This window comes from Pan troglodytes, chromosome 4 (assembly GCF_028858775.2).
Source record: "Pan troglodytes isolate AG18354 chromosome 4, NHGRI_mPanTro3-v2.0_pri, whole genome shotgun sequence".
Taxonomy (NCBI): domain Eukaryota; kingdom Metazoa; phylum Chordata; class Mammalia; order Primates; family Hominidae; genus Pan; species Pan troglodytes.
This window is the reverse complement of record NC_072402.2, coordinates 117,672,583-117,690,239: the sequence shown is the minus strand read 5'-3', so window position 1 is coordinate 117,690,239 and position 17,657 is coordinate 117,672,583. Positions and strand designations below refer to the sequence as shown.

The 17,657-nt window shown below is 33.7% G+C and overlaps 1 long non-coding RNA gene across 3 annotated transcripts in view; it reads right to left on the bottom strand.

Annotated features, from left to right (window-relative positions):
• The window catches only part of LOC107974828 (uncharacterized), a 182,032-nt gene that overhangs the window by 68,958 nt on the left and 95,417 nt on the right, over positions 1-17,657 (bottom strand). Inside the window, exons 1-2 of one of the 3 annotated variants that reach the window (XR_001717870.3) lie at positions 7,945-8,028; positions 5,592-5,663 (exon numbers count right to left, since the gene is read on the bottom strand). The exons of 1 other annotated variant lie outside the window; for it this stretch is intronic. This is a non-coding gene — a long non-coding RNA (uncharacterized LOC107974828). Of the gene's footprint in view, positions 1-5,591; positions 5,664-7,944; positions 8,029-17,657 lie in introns of those variants that run through there. One more of the 3 variants, XR_001717872.3, reaches the window with a different exon arrangement.

Below are 17,657 nucleotides of genomic sequence, written 5' to 3'. Positions count from 1 at the left end.
TGCTTTCTTTTTTGCACATTTGGGGATTTATTTTAATGGCTTCACATTCATGCCTTTCAGTCCATAATCAAATTCCTTATGCAACTATCTGGTAACATAAGCTGAGTAGTTAAGACAATAGCTCTCAGGATTGATGATCTCATTTTGGATATTAAGGGGGAAGAGGGAGAGAAACGGGAAGATAACATATACTGAAATCTTATGGCATGCTGTTTAATGCGCTCAGCAATTTTACATTTAAATTCTCCAGTACACCTGGGAGACAGGTATCACTTTTATTTAACAGAAAAAAAACCCTGTTCAAGTTCACTAAGTAACAATAATCATTAGAAATAATAATAATGAGCTAAGTTACATGAAAGACATTATATGAATGTTAATGGAATCTGAGTATTTATCTTTGTTTTGTATTATTTTGAGACTTAGTAACCCTAATCAAAACATCCTCAGTATCACAATACATGGTTCTGTTTAAAATAAAATTAATTTTTCAAAATATATTAATTTTATTCTGAAAATAATCAATTAAGTAAGATGATTTTTAAAAAGAGATCTAGGAGGTAAAATAACTTTCCTGAAAATGGAGAATGTCAAAGACAATATCAAACTGCATCTTACAGGATTCTTCTTTCGGACTCACAATATCTTATAATCTTTTGAGTTAACATTATATCAATATGTGAATTTTATGCATAATGAAATCTTTAAAAGACCCCAAACCAATGCTGTGTTGAATGCCTATAAAAGTGGCTTAGTCTCTAGATACACCCAAAAGAAAGAGGCTAACGGTAGAAGTTGAAGTAGGGAGAGAAAGTGAAAGGCACATTTCAGGACTATAGTTTTTATTAGTTTCCATCTTAATTGATGCTACCAGTGAAGAGGTTGCTGGAATGGCAAATAAAAGAATAAGAAAATGAGTGGGTTCAAACCAAGAAGTCATGGCAAGAAGAAAGGCACTCAGTTCTAAGTTCAGGACATGCAGAAATAGTCAAAATAAAATGTTATTCTTAGTAATCCAACAGTAGCTATAAGGTGCCGCCAAGACAGAAAAACTTCTAGCCTACACAACTAGAGAATAACATGGCTATGTGACAAACAGTCTGAAAGAGCTACTGTCAGGCAATAGCTCTCACTCAATACTATCTTAAAGAGCTACTATCAGGCAATACTATCAGTCAATAGCTTTGCTTCTAAGATAAGCACCAGAAGACAAAGGGAGATTTTCCAACACCGGAAAAAGTAAGACATTCTCCAGGTTTTTCAAATAACTTCAATCTCAGGCTTATGTTCTTGAAATTTCCCAGGTAACCTCTGTATGGTGAGTCTGTAGAGACAGACTTGTAGACACAGAACTACACGCTACAGGACTGAGCTAGCACTGGTACCAAAGCACTCAAAATGTCATCATGCTTCTTCACATCATGTATTAGGTTTATAGAGGATGGGTAATAAATGGAGTTTTTGTTCAATTTTGTCTCACAATAGGTCCAACAGGTCTAAGGACTCACTTTGTAATCATATACTAGTCCCCACACATCTAATTGGAATGAATACTCTATGTATCTGGCCCCAAAACCACTTTCTGCACTGGAGCCAAAAGAATAAATCAAAAACAAAACTGCATCTTGAGCATACTTTCAAAGATTAGAGCTACTATTAAAGCTTAGAGGATGTAGGAGTGATAGTCTCAATCAAATCATTTTATAGTTATTGTATTTTATCCCTGAAAAAATGTACTTTGAGTAGATAATGAACTAGCATAAATATAATCAACTAGTAGCCTCAATCAACCAAGCAAAGCTACAATGCAGGATGTGGAATTTTTACTAAAACAGTTTAATGCAGCACCTGGTGATCAGCATACAGCTATTAATTGAGCAAATGCTTACTTTCCTACCCATTGGTAGAGATAATCAATACCAGTTTGTTTTTTCAAGGAAACAGCAGTACACATTCACTGTTTTGCCACAAACCTATATTAACTCTCATGTTTTCTATCATAACATAGTCTATAGGGATCTTGACTGACTTGATATTCCTCAAAACATCAGGTTGATCCATTATGTTAATGATATCAGGCTAATTGGATGTAGTGAGCAACAAATGTCAAGTAATTTATATGCCCTAGTGCTTACAAGCTAGAGGGTCTGAGATTAAACACTACGAAGATTCATAAGCCTGACTTATCAGTGAATTGTGTATTGATCCACTTGACTAGAGAATGCCAAAATACCCCTCATAAAGAAAAGCAGAAAATTATTCAAGCCGTGCCTCCTACCATTGCAAAAGTGGCAAAGCATTTGGTGGACTTGAGTCCATTTTTGAGGTAGAATACACTGCACATGGGAATATTGCTTTGATCCACTTATGGCATGACCCACAAGTTTATCTCTTTTGAGTAGAGCAGAGAGTAAGAAAAGACTTTGCAACAAGACTAGCTATGGTGGAAGCTTCCCTATATCTTGGGCCAATGAGGTTTCAACGATGCTAGAAATATCTGTAATGGATAAGAATTGGTTCCTTATCAAGACCCAATAAGAGACTCCACGTACAAACTCCATGACTTCTACTTCTAGTCAAGATGGAGTAACAAGAACCAGAGTTACTCTGTTGCCAGAAAACAATTAAATACCAGACAGAGTAATTGAAGCAATGGTTTTCCAGACTACAGCAACAAGCGTAAAAGGTCAGTGATCTCAAGAGATGTGAAACAATTTATGAGAAAATTATAATTGTCCAGTTCACTACCTACAGATAATTTACAGACCATAGTGCAGGGCCAGAAAACCCAAGAAGAGATTCACAGAGACCACTGGATCTCTCTGAGTTGTGGGAATAAATATGAAATATAAGGAGGCAAAAACTGGCTCAAAAATAACAGAGTATAAGACAAGAGAAAACTTAAAGGAGACAGAGTTTGGAAGAGCTTTAGAGGTTAAATGCAAGTCTCCAGCTTGGTACTAATCAGTACACACTTGTGATTAATCTGCTTAAGGAAACAACCAACAAAAAGGATTAGAGGTTGAAAGCTATGAAACTTACACAGAGACAGCAATATTTCCCATTCTCAACAGCCAGAGTAGAAATCCTCATAATTCATCAAGACTAGATAAAGCCACAAAAGGAAATTGCCTCAATTGTGGGGCAAAATTGCCCTAAAATAAATGCTGTCCTGGTTCCATCTAACAGCTTAAAAGCAAGATTCAAAATAATCCATCTATTTTAACTTTATTTTATTTTAATATTTAACCAGGTCAGGTAACAAAGGTCAACATTTGTTTTTTGTATAAGAATACAGAACTATCCATTTCTCAGCAGGGTACAGTTTACATTTTTTGCATCTAATAAATAATTTCCAGGCAATCAAAAAAATGGGAAAATAAGACCAATTATTGGAAGAAAAATCAATCTATAAAAGCAGACCCTAAAATGATGTACATGATTGAATTATTTGACAAAAACATTACACCCACCATTAATAACTGAATTCCATATATCTAAAAGCTAAATTAAATATTAAACCTGTTAAGTAGAGACATGGAATATGTACATATATCTAAAAGCTACATAAAATATTAAACCTGTTAAGTAGAGACATGGAATATGTAAAAAGACCTAAATTGAACTTCTAGAGATGAAAACCACAATGCAGGTGAAAAATACAGCAGATAGACTCAACATCAAATGAAATCACACAGAAGAAAATTAATAAAATTGAAGAATAGCAGTAGATAGGATAGGATCTGAAATGAAGCACAAAGTGTAAAAAAGACTTTAAAAAATAATCAGATCATTTAGGAAAATATTAAGCAGCCTAACATATGGAATCCTCCAAAGAAGGATTGGAATCCTTCAAAATTGGAATCCTCCAAAGAAGAGAAGAATGAGAGAAGACAAAAATTAAAGAAATCATTGTCAAAACACTACAAATCTGATAAAAACCATAAATCATAAATCCTAGAAACTGCAAGAAACCTCCAAGTATAAAAATAGGAAGAAAAGTACTCAATAGCACTTAATAATGAAATTGAGTAAAACTAATGAAAAATTAAAATCTTAAAGAAAGAGAAAAAACATGTACAGAAGAAGAAAGATAAGAATGACATAAGACTTCTAATAGGTAATAATTCAAATCAAAAGATATTGGAATAACATTTGGAAATACTAAAAGGAAAGGAAAATTGTCAGCCAAGAATTCTAAACACAGCTAAAATCTCTTTGAATAACAAAAGGGAAATAAAATACAAAACCTAAATGGAAATAGCAACAGCAGAACTATACTGTATTATAAGAAATGTTAAAGAAAGTAATCCTGTCAGAATGCTCTACAGAAAGGAATATGGAAGACCAGAAATGGTAACTCACTGAATAAACATAATTTTCCTTAAGAATTATTAAAACTGTTTAAAATATAATTTAGAGTTTAAACAAAAATTATAAAGATGTGATATGTCTGGAGTTTACAAAATGTAGAAGGAAAGACATGAAACTAAGACAATATTTAGCAGATGAGAAATAAAAGCATATTGTTGTAAAACTCTTATACTATATGTAAAATAGTATATAATCACTAGAATCTAAGCTGTAACAAGGCAAAAATGTCCACTACAAACTGTAAGCAACAACTCGAATAAAAAGAATAAATTTTAGTTTTAATTGAATTTTGGCAATTCAGATACTAGTGATGCTGGGGAAAGGTGGTAAAAGAGATGAGTATAAAGGCAGTTAACATTAGTTGCTCAGCTCATTTTTCAAACCTGGAATATTAAGACAAGAACAAGAACTATTATCAACCCACAAACATCCTGGGAAAGTTGATTAGGCAATGAAGTTCATCTTAATTAGGCAATTAAAATCATGGAATTTGGAGAGAAGAGAAAGGAATCATGTGGATCTTGAATAAGCAGGTTAGAGGCTTTCAATACCCCTATGGCCTTGTAAGAAACAGTATGTCATATTTTTGCCCTAACAAAATTTTATTTTGTAGCTACCCATGCTGTCTAAGTGCCAATGATAAAGAATTAATTCACATATTTAAAAGATGTAGTTGTAAATTATAAGTCAACAAAGGAGATAATATAAAATAATTTCAATGCTCAATTAATTTAAAAAAGCAGAAAAAAGAAAAAGGGAAACAAGGGAGAGATGAAGCAAATAGCAAAATGTAAGCTTAAACCTAATCATATCAATAACATATCAAATGAAATAGTCCAAACGCACTGCAATTAAAAGGTAGAAATTATGAGATTGTGACACAAAGCAATACTCATTATTTGTCTACAACAAATCCACTTTAAATATAAAGACATAAAAAAGTTAAAGATAAAAGGCTGAAAAAACAATACTATGCTAACATTAAAATAAAGTTTGAATGGTATATTAATATTAGACAAAATATATTTCAAAGAAAATAATATTACCAGAGACCAAGAAGGCCATGTCATAAATATAAAAGGGTCAATTTATCAAGAAGACATAATATACCTAACCATTTATGCACCTGATAATATATCTCCAATTTATGAAGCAAAACCTAACAGAAATACTTTTAGAAATAAACTTATAATTGGAGGCTTCAGCACCTCTCTTACCATAATTTATAGACAGCGTACGTTCAAAATCAGTGAAGATATAGAAGGCTTGAGCAACATTTTCTATTTGACCTAATTAACACGAATAAAACAAAATAAGAACAGAAAATATATTTTTTTCAAGTACACAGAGGACATTTACCAACATAAACCATATTGTCAAACATAAAATAAGTCTTAATAATTTTCAAAGATTCAAATCATATAAAGTATTTTCTCTGACCACAATAGAATTAAACTAGAAATCAGTAACAGAAATATGTCTGAGAAATCCCCACATATTTAAAAACTAAATAATACTTTTCTAAGTTACACACAGGTAAAAGAAAATAAAGTATTTTGAAACCATTAAAAATAATAGCACAACATACCATATTTTTTTAAATGCCAATTCTACACAACTCTTCCAGAAAATTGAAAACATACTTTAGCAGCACTAAAGCAGTACTTTGAAGAAAATTTATAACAGAAATATCTACATTAGAAAAGAAACAAGTTTTTAAATCAATGAGCTTGACTTCTATGGTAAACAACTGGGAAAATAAAAGCAAATATGCCCAAAATATGCAGAAGAAAAGACACTTTAAAAACAGGAGAAGACATCAATGAAATAGAAAACAAAAACAATTGAGGAAAATCTATGAACCAAATGCTGGTTCTTTGAGAAGACAAATAAAATTGATAAACTTCTAGCCAGACTTTTCAGAAAAACAAGGGAGGAAAAATATTACCAGTGTTAGGATGAGGTACATGATATTGCAACAGATTATACAAATATTGAAGGAATAATAAGATAACAGTATAAACAACTTTGTGCCAATAAACGTGACAACTTAGATAAAATAGGCAAATTTTAGGAAACACACAAATCTCCAAAACTCACTAAAACAGAAATGATAACCTGAATTGTTTTATATCTCTTAAGGAAATTGAATTTGTAGCCAATTATCTTGAAAAAAATTCAGGTAAAAATGTTTTCATTAGTGAATTCAGCAAAACATTCATAGAAAAATAATACTAATTCTAAACATACTCTCCCAGAAAATTGAATAGGATGACTGCTTTCCAACTCATTCCCTGAGGCCAGCATTGCTATGAAAACCAGAAAAGATATTAAAAGAAAACTATAGACCAATATTTCACATAAACATAAATTCAAAAATCTTAACAAAATTATATAAATTGATTTCAACATTGTGTAAAAACATACCACAACACTAAAGGGTGGAGTTTATGCTTGGAATGCAAAGTTGGTTTAACATTCAATAATGGATGTAATTCACCATATTTACATATTGAGTTTTAAAAGATCATATAATACAATCTTCTTGAATATGTTTGAAAATCATTTGACAAAAGCCAACATATAATTCCGATTTTAAAATTGTTTCAGCAAATTATGAATATAAAGGATCTGTCTCAACTGACAAAGAGCATCTATAAAAAATTCACAGTCGATATCATTCTAATAGTAAAATATTTGCTCCTATACCACTAAGGTTAGGAATAATCACTTCTGTTCAACATTTGACAGGAGGTTGTAGTCAGTGTAACAAGGCAAGAAAAAGAAATAAATGGCACTAGGATTGTAAAAGAGGTAAAACTGTCTTTACTTTCATGTGATATAATCATCTAAATAGAAAGTCCTATAAAATTGACAAAAAGTAGAATTAAAAAGGGAATTTAGCAATGTTGCCTAAATTGATACAATATTGTATCAATATATAAGATTAATATATTCTAACAATGAACAGTCAGAAATTTTAATTACAAAAGCAATATCATTTATAATAGAATTGAAAGTAGGTAATACTTAAGCTGAAGCCTCAATCTGACAAAACATCTACACCCTGAAAACTACAAATTGTTGCTGAAAGAAACTTAAAAAGATATAAGTAAATGGAGATGTATGGTGTGTTCATGGATCAAAATACTAAATATAAAGTTGTCACTATTTATCATGTTATTTACAAATGTAAATTCAACAGAAGTCCAATAAAAGTCTCAGCAAATTTTTTGGTAAAAATTGACAAGCCAATCCTAAAATTCATATGGAAATGCAAAAGGCCTAAAACAGTCAAACAACTTTGAAAAGAGGTAATAAAATTGGATTTCTTACAATATCTGATTTTGAACAACTTAATATACAGTAATAGTGACAATAATCAACATGATATGATATTGATATAAAGATAACTAGATCAACAGAATAGAATAGAACAGAGTTTAGAAATAGCCCTGCATATACATAGTCAATTCATTTTTGACAAGGGTACAAAGGAAATTCATCAGAGAAAGAGAGCTTTATATGGTGTTGGAGTAATTAAATAACTACATAAAGTGCAAGCTCTACCCCAGTTTCTGAAGCACGGTGATGCTCTCCTTACTGGAGAACAACTCTGGAGCACATATGGGCCTTAGTAGAGACTTAGCACCTGACCATGATGCATGAAGTGACTGTTATCTGAGGTGCCTATTAAAACAGTTCTATTGAGTCATAATGTCAGGGGTTGAACAAACAATCTCTTTTATTATGGATAGAGTACATTCATACCCAGCCTTGAACAGGTCTCTGAATTTAAGGAATCCAACATTTTTATAAAAGGAATTAAGCATGTCTTTTGTTTGTTCTGAAGATAGATGCTCTCTCTCTCTTCCAAGGCTGTTTGCTATACAAATGTGATGTCCAGTAACAAAAAAGATGTCCAGAACATATTAATACAGTGCCTCTGTTTACAAGATGGACAGAAATGTAAAAGACCCATGGAGAATTATCTCTCAACACCCAGCTATGGGGGTGGAGAAATTGTGAAGAAGTCACAGATGATTTAAAAAAAAATTCTTTATAAATGAAGCTAGCTTACAACTGTGCCTGTCAAATATGTTTTTTTTTTAATTTTCCTTAACCCGGCTAACTCCTCCACCAAAAATGCCAAAACCATAAGAAATCAGTAGCAGAAGCTAGAGAGAGATTGATTGAGGACATTCATAAGAAAGAGAGAGAATAAGCTGACGTGATTCCTCCAGGTTTTTCTAGGCTTATTCCACAGCAGCCTTAGCTGGAGCCAGGCATCGTGACATCTAATCTCTGAATGAACATTAATATATTGACTATTACATGAAATTGGGTATTTTGAATCGAGACTGATCTTTTTACTTTAAATAAAACCAAAATTCATGGAATTTCCTACATTTCCATACAATGAATAAACTAATCACATTGAGCAAATTAAAAGGCTATGAGAGGAAAAAAAGTTTGCTTCACACTTAGATGTTACTAGCAAGCTTAACAGATACATAACTTGTATAGAAAAATGTTTGTTAAAGGAATTACTCTAGGGAATTGAAATTTTACTATTTCACCTTATAAGTTTCAGCAATGTTTGATTTTTTAAAATAACTTATACCATTTTGCTAATTTGAAAAATAAATTATTGTAAATTGAGTATAGATTCAGGAGTTAAGTAACATCATTTAAAAAATCACTTTCATTCTTTAAGCATCACTTTCTTATATTAAAAAGCACTTAAATAGAACCAGGGACACACTTGCTCAGCCATACTCAAGAAGCTAAGATATATCCAGCACACCTATCAGTTGCCAACAAACAGAGCCTGAGACTATGAGAGCAAAATTAACTTCATTATGATAGCACTTTGGAGAAACATTACATTCTGGGCAAAAGGTAACTAAGGACCAGAACTCCTTTATCAATTGGAGAACAGTGACACAGAATGCAGAGAATTTAGAATCACCACATGGGAAATAGAGAAGGCAAACTAAGTCAGCAGAACAAGATTTCATTCTGTATCCAGCAGTCAGAATTAACTTCTCTCTGAGAAAAAGTATAGGTTCTTAAATAAATGTCTACAGGAATCCATTTGTCCTGTAGGCTGCTTTAAATATAATACTAGTTGTCAATACTACATAATATTATTCAATGTGATATCCTGAATTAAACTGAAAATTAATGCAGTAGCACATACTTTTGGGTATACAGATTCAATCAGAAGTAGTTTATTTAAAATATTAGTAAAAAATTATCTCTAGAAACCAGCTTTAGAAGGATGCAACTGGACATTTTTTCCCCATTTTCAAAGAAATTCATAAGAATTATCTTGGCTAGTCATACTAAATGTCATAATCTCTAGATGATTTCATATACACTTTTATTGAAAGTCTGGTGAATGTTTTCTTTGCAAGTGAGACACATCTATTAAATGTCTAATCTAAATATGAGTGTTTCACAAATGCTAGAACTTCTGAAATCTTGAATGAAATCAATGCTAACTGTGCTCACCCAATCAGGTTTTAACAAGTATACTTTCAATAAAGATAATCTGCTCATTTCCTTACATGATAATGAAGGAGCTGGATAAGACTGATGATATTTACAAGCTTTTCCATCACCATATTGCCCAGAAACAGAGAGATTTTTTTTAAGGAGTTCCTGTTTGGGGGAATTTAAAATTAAGTTGGATATTTGAGCACATAAAAGAATAATCAATGACCTGAAAACTTTGATAAAATATATGTAAAGAGAAAAGCAAGAACATATCATCGACCTTTTATCAAAGATTAGAATATGTATATTTGGTGGGAATGGTAAGTTGGTGAGAGTCACTTGTTAGAAAAGCTGAAATTAAATTTCTTATTACAAGAATTCCCAGTATTTATATCTCTTGTCATGAGAAGATTGGAAGCTGGTCTCCTAGGAGGTAACTTGTTTTCTGGATCTAGAGATGGAAGTATTCTCTGAATGCAGCAAATCTGGTGTACTGAAGTTAAAACAAGGTGCTGATCCAAAATCATGCCAGAGAGACATGATTCAAAAAAGACAGGAAAGGAGTCAAGAAGGGTCCCCAGATCAGAGGAACCCAAAGGCAGATATGAAAGCTCAGGCACAGTGATAAGCATCTGAGCCAAAGCTTCTGAGAGCAAAGGAACAAATGATGTCTGCTGCGAGTTCTGAACAATTGTTAGACTTATTCCATGGAGTTCACTCTGAAAAATCTGTTGCGATGAAGTATGGTGCTTTCTTTACAACAGGCGTGGGTGTGGCAGGTGGCTTCAAGAGGAGTTACACATATTTACCAAATGCTTAAAGAGAATTCTTGGTCTATTTGTCCAGGAATCAGAGAAAAGAAGGAGCTCTCCAGTGGCTTTCACAGCCTGGCACAGACTAAATTTGAAAGAGCACATAACTAAATATTAACAGAGTTCTCTGCGGAACACAAAAATAACATTTCATATAAGATATGGGTAGGATCTGATAAGGTATTTTAATTAACATCGCTTTTTAGGCCACATTTTCATTCTTTGTATTCTGAAGATAAATGGACATTCATTTCTAACATGCACTGATTATATGCAAATACAAGTGAGTCATGGCCCATTGCTAAAAAGTATAATTTCTAGAAGCAATGCATGCTAATTACAGTACTTATTGAAAATCACCATTTTGATAACTATAATTTTGCCACCACCTTTCCAAATCCTAAATTGAAAAGTATCTTGCAGCATACGTATTTTAAGTAAAGTGCTCTATATTGCAGCTGTTTAAAAGGTCCAAGGCTGAGTCATCTTTTATGAACAATTTTGATTGTTCAGGCAAATAAATTAAATCATAATGAAGAACATCACATGACATTTTCAAAATATTCTGTTTAATGACGCTACTTCTCAACAATTGTTTTATTTTTAAGATTAATACCTCCCCATGGTGTATACAATAATTTTAACAACAAACCTCTATGATACCCAACTTATATTTATTGAGGGAAAACTGCATACCAGATATTGTACTAACCAGTTTACCATGCATTCCATCCATTTTTACATCTATCTATCAAACTACCAATCTATCAGACTGAACTGTGTAATTCTGTTCTTAATTCTATTCTATTCCACTAACATATTATAAGCAATTTGGAAAGAATCAAAAATGTAAATGACAGAAAGTAATCTATTTCTATATAAGTTAATAAACACACTATATAATTCATTTTAAAAGATCAAGATGGCAGACTAGAAGCAGCTCATGCGTGCTGCTCTCACAGAGAGGAAACAAAAGGGCTAGTGAACACAGATCCTACAGGCCAGTCATCTGAGAAACCACATTGGGATCCATCAGGCAGCAGGGTGACACAGAGAGCAAGGGAGGAGCAAAGCTGGGTACCAGCCCATCTAGACTCAGTGTGGCGCCAGGAGAACCTCTCCAACATGGGAAATGTGAATGAGGGAGAGCCCTCTGGGGGATTCACATTCTCCAAAGAGAACTGTGAAAGACTAGGAATGGGAGAATGCACCTGGCCCCCTACACTCCCCACTGCAATATTAGACAGGCACAGCACCATGTGGATGCTTTGCAAGGGCAACTCTCAAGTCCAAGGGAACCACTACAAGCCTTGGGCCTTGGAGCTGACCAGCATGGGCACCATAGCCCCAGCAGAGTCCACAGTCATGGTGCCTGGGAGCAATAAGATTGCACCACCCCCAATCACCAGACAAAGTTCAGTGCCAGTTTCTGGCCCAGCAGTCCCACTTTTCTCTGAACTCAGCTGGTAGCCACAGCCTCTTGTTGCCCCAGGCAAAAAACAGACAGCATGGCAAGCAACCCCAGCCACCCCCATCACTGGTAGCCAAGTAGGAAATACCTGCTGAAGGCTCCAGCCCAGAAATCCCATTTCTGTGTGAAGCCAGCAAGAGGGTGCAGCCTCCTATTGTCCAGGGAAACGCATGGATGGCAGGGTGAACAACTACACCTACCTCCACTTTCTCATAGCCAGGCAAGCCATACCTGCTAGAGCTTCCAGTCCAGCAGATGTACATCTGCCTGAACTTTGCAGGCAGGCACAATCCATGTTCCCCCAGGAAGCACTTGGACAGCAGATTATGTGCCGTGATAACTGGCTAGCCACATACAGAAGATTAAAGCTGGAGTCCATCCTTATACCATATGCAAACATTAACTCAAGACGGATTAAAGACTTACATGTAAAACCTAAAAATATAAAAACACTGGAAGATAAACTAGGAGATATCATGCTGGACATAGGACCTGGAAAAGATTTCAAGATGAAGATGCCAAAAGCAATTACAAGAAGAAAAGTTGACTAATGGGAACTAATTAAACTAAAGAGCTTCTGCACAGCCAAAGAAACTATCAATAAAGTAAATATACAACCCACAGAATGGGAGAAAATATTTGCAAACTATGCATCTGACAAAAGTCAAATATCCAGAATCTATAAGGAAAGTAAACAAATTGACAAGCAAAAAATGAATAACCCCATTACAATGTAGGCAAATAATATGAACAGACGCTTTCCAAAAGAAGACATACAGGTAGCCAACAAGCATATGAAAAAATGCTCAACATCACTAATCATTAGACAAATGCAAATCAAAACCTCAATGAGATACCACCTAACAACAGTCAAAATGGCTATTACTAAAAAAATCAAAAAATAGTTGCTGGTGAGGTTGTGGAGAAACGGGGCTGCTCATACACTGTTAGTGGGAGTGTAAATTAGTTCAACCATTGTGGAAGCAGTGTGATGATGCCTCAAAGAGCTAGAAAAAGAACTACCATGAGACTCAGCAATCCCATTACTGGGTATATACCCAAAGGAATATAAATCATTCTATCATAAAGACACATGCATGTGTATGTTTATTGCAGCACTATTCACAATAGCAAAGACATGGAATTAACCTAAATGCCCATCGATGACAGATTAAAGAAAATGTGGTACATATACACCATGGAATACTATGCAGCCATAACAAAGAGCTAGATCATGTCCTTTGCAGGGACATGGATGGAGCTGGAGGTCATTATCCCTAGCCAACTAATGCAGGAACAGAGAACCAACTACCACATGTTCTCACTTATAAGTGGGAGCTAAACACTGAGTACCTTTGGACACAAAGTATAAAACGAGAGACATGGGGGCCTACTTGAAAGTGGAGGGTGGGAAGAGGCAGAGGACTGAAGAACTATCTATCAGATACTATGTTTCTTACCTAGGTGATGAAATAATCTGTACACTGAAACCATGTGATGCACAATTTACCTATAAAATAAACCTGCACATGTACCCCTGAACCTAAAAGTTAAAAAAAAGTTTTATAGACACATAGGACATATGAATGTAAATTTAAAAATTTTAAATCTTAGAAATCATTGTCTCAGCACAGTGAAGAATTATATCATGATCTCATAACCTAGTGTCCTTTATGCCAGATATGCACATGAAATTTAGCATTTGGAAAGCCAGTAATACAATTAATCACATTAATGGAATCAATGAGAATGTCATGTGTGCATGTTCATAGTTTTTAAAAAGTACATTACCAAGATTCTATCAAAAGTTATCTTTAAAAATGTAAATATTAGGAAATTAATGTAAGGTATTTATGAAAAATATAAGAAATAGATTTGTACAAATAAAAAAAGTTGACAAGAGATGTTTGGAAACGAAGATCCAACAGTATGAGGAGGTCAATGATTCTCTATTGGGTTTATAAGTTGAATTTGATTCCAGTCTAGATACATCCACTTGTGATCAGAAGCACAAGCTTTACTGAAAATAATAATAAATGAATTTAAAAATTATGAGAAGTTGGAACAGGAAAAAAAGAGTTCATAGCTGGTTTTCACTTTTAGAAATTCATAAATAAGTATTTCACTCATGTGAATCCTTATTTGTATTTATTATAGCAAAACAAATGTGTTTGATTTCTTCTCATTATATTCTTTATGTATAATTATATTTCTATCGCTATTTTGAAAAAGAACACATTTGGACAGGCAAAGCTAAAATAATTTGAAATGTTCAAATAAGCAGTCTGGTGATCACATGATAATTAACTATACCACAAAATCAATTTCAAAAATAGAAGTTTACAAAACACTTGAGAGAAGCCAAAATTTTCTACAAAATACGTATAACTATTTTCACCAAATAGAATATAAAATAATCTTGGGAAAATTGAGTTACTTCGCATTCTTACATTTAACTAAGGACTCATTCTAACACCAAATGGGAAAACTATTTTCACTATACAGGAAAACTAAAAAATTGGGGAAAAATAGTTATTTGTTGAATTGGGTGTGCATATTTGCTATTACTCCAAAAGAAACAACTTCAAGACTCAATGATTTAAAACAATGAGCATTTATTATTGCTCATAAGTCTATGGGTCAGTGAGGTGGTTCTACTGAACTAAGCCAGTCTCAACTGATCCTGGTTGAGCTTGTTCATCATGCATCCGCAAGCAGCTGGTGAGTTGGCTGGAAAACTGGCTGGTCTAGAAAGGCCTCAGTCACACTGTGGCCATAGGCTGCACAATGGCACTGTTAGGAGGTGTCTTTTAGAAGCTAGAAGGATGGTTTTGGCTTTTTCACAAGATATGGATAGAGATAAAAGAAAAAAAAAAAGACGCTAGAGGCCAGGCCTCAGAACTAACACTACATAACTTACGATGTCTTTTGGCCAAAACAAGTCACAAGGCCAGCTCAGATTCAAAGACTCCATCTCTAGATGAGCGGAGCTATAAGGCCACATTATAGAGAGTGTGGATTCAGTAAAGCAGGTAGTATTGTTGCCATGTTTGTAATTCATTTATTACATGGGCGAAGGAAGGAAAAATAACTTTATTCTGATGGTTTTCCCAACTGTAATATTAACATAGATCATATTGGCATGTATATCCTGGTCTGTTATTTTGAGAACTGCCTTCCTCATCTATAAAGATATCTACCAACAGCAAGGACCTTTTTTCTTTTATTAAGGGAACATGGCCCTCTAGCCAGAAATAATAGAACAGGGTGGGCATATAATGTGAAATGGGCCAATCAAATTATCACCCAATAATTTGAATTGGGTGATTTAGAGATAAGTCTTTGAGATTAATGGCTAAGCCACAGAATGAAGGAACATTAAATCCTCCACTAAGATTCGTGGAGTAGAGCTGATCTGAACTCCATCTCCCATAAGATCTGAACATTAATATTTCCTTAGATTTTGTGACATTCCAGACTATTCCAATCAATTCCCTGTCTTGCATAAACTTGCTCATATTGATTTATGTTACCTAGAACCAAGGTAACTTTTTAAAAAACACATGTTGTTAAATAAGCTACTTTAACATTTTCTTCACTTACAGATTTTCTAATACAAAGAATTTCCACAGATATTAACAAAGAAGCAAAGACAAAAGAATACCTAGTTTTAACATCTATTCTTAATATCTCCTAGGGACAATATTTTTGTCACCCTGGACACCATAATAGAATTCACTCACATCATTACGTTATTAAATAATTAAAAATACAGTATTCCTAGAGTTTAAGCAATAAAATCAGATGATGTTACAATTGCATGAAACCTTAGTAAATACAGACAGAAAAGTCTAAGTGACTTGCCCAAATTAGTGGAAGTACTGCCTTTTAGTCCACTGATAGGGCTACTATTTTCATACAATGAAGTTGTTTTTATAAGCCACTGAAGGATTTGGCCATTATAAATAAACTGTGCTGTAACAACCCTTCTACAGTTGCATTATATATAAAACAAAAATAATACACCTAAACTATAGGATTGTTTTGAGAATTATAAAAATAATTAACACAAGTAAAGCTCATAGAACAGCATTGGCTTATATAATAAGTGCTTAACACATACAAATAGTAAACATTTTCAACTGTTTTTTAAATGCGGGTTTTTTAGTTTGTTTGTTTTGGATTTTGTTTTAGAGACAGGGTCTTGCTCTTTTGTCCAGGCTGGTATGGAATTCCTGGCCTCACAGGATGCTCTTGCCTCAGCCTCCCAACATGTTGGGACTACAGGTGTGAGCCACCCCACCTGTACAGCATGTTACTGTATAAATATTGTAGGGCATTGTAACAAATGGTAAGTACTGGTGTATCTAAACATATCTGAACATAGAAAAGTGCAGCAGAAATACATTATAATCTTATGAGGCCACCATCGTGTATGCAATCCATCATTGACCAAAGTATTATTATGTAGTGCATGACTATACTTGCTTTTATATGAACTAAAAGAACAAATGGAGAATCTCCTGGCAAAGTCTCATAAAACATAATGATAAAGTTGACATTTGGTTCCTTTCAGGTCTGACATTCCCAGTTCTCTAATTCAGCTCTGATTAAAATGAAGTACTGAAAGACAACAAAACCACACAGAAAAATCCCTGCTTGCTCACTACAATAGCAAATGTGTTTACTAGGTAGGCTAATTGAGATGTTAGGGCAATATATAGTGTTCTAGACAACAAATTCCAATCTTGTCAAATTGAAATGTGCCTTTAGTTACCAAATAAATATTTTCAGCCTTCTGAAATATACTTTATATATAGTAATAATTTATCAAGTATTAACATTTCACGAGACTTCTAATAGCATATAAAAATGATATATCAAAGAAATCTTCTTCAAGTTTATAGAACTCCTGATACTTTTTAGCAATATTTAATGCCAATTATTATAACACTAGAAAGTAATTTCATAAGTTGTATGCAGTAAAACACAATTAGAGACATAGATAACATTTTCAAAAGTTAAATTATATGTTAATCTGTGAAATACAGAATATTATTAAAATGAATAAAGTGAAATTAAGCTTCTATAGCTAATAAATTCATTTATGACCCCTTAACATTCTCTTAAATGAATAAAATAAAAATTTTAAAAACAATATTTCCTCCTGCTGCTGTCATGTGTGCCCAAGCATGGACCTCACTGCCACCACTCTGATAAAGTACTTTTTCCAGCACCCCCATCAGAGTGTTGTTGACAGTGGACCAGTTACATCTTGGCCCCTCTAGCAAAGCAGCGGCTTAACCTCAAGGGCCAGAGAACAAAGCACTGGGCCTGGTCCCAGCCCCCCAGCATTACAGCAGGCAACCCAGGAGTAAAAAGCTGAGCCTTGGTCCACTGAAATTATCGAAACTAAACTAGTTGACTGAACCGACAGTCAGATCCTCAAGGGCATTAAAGAATATAAAAGCAATAAAACCCCATCCAAAGGAAAGCAA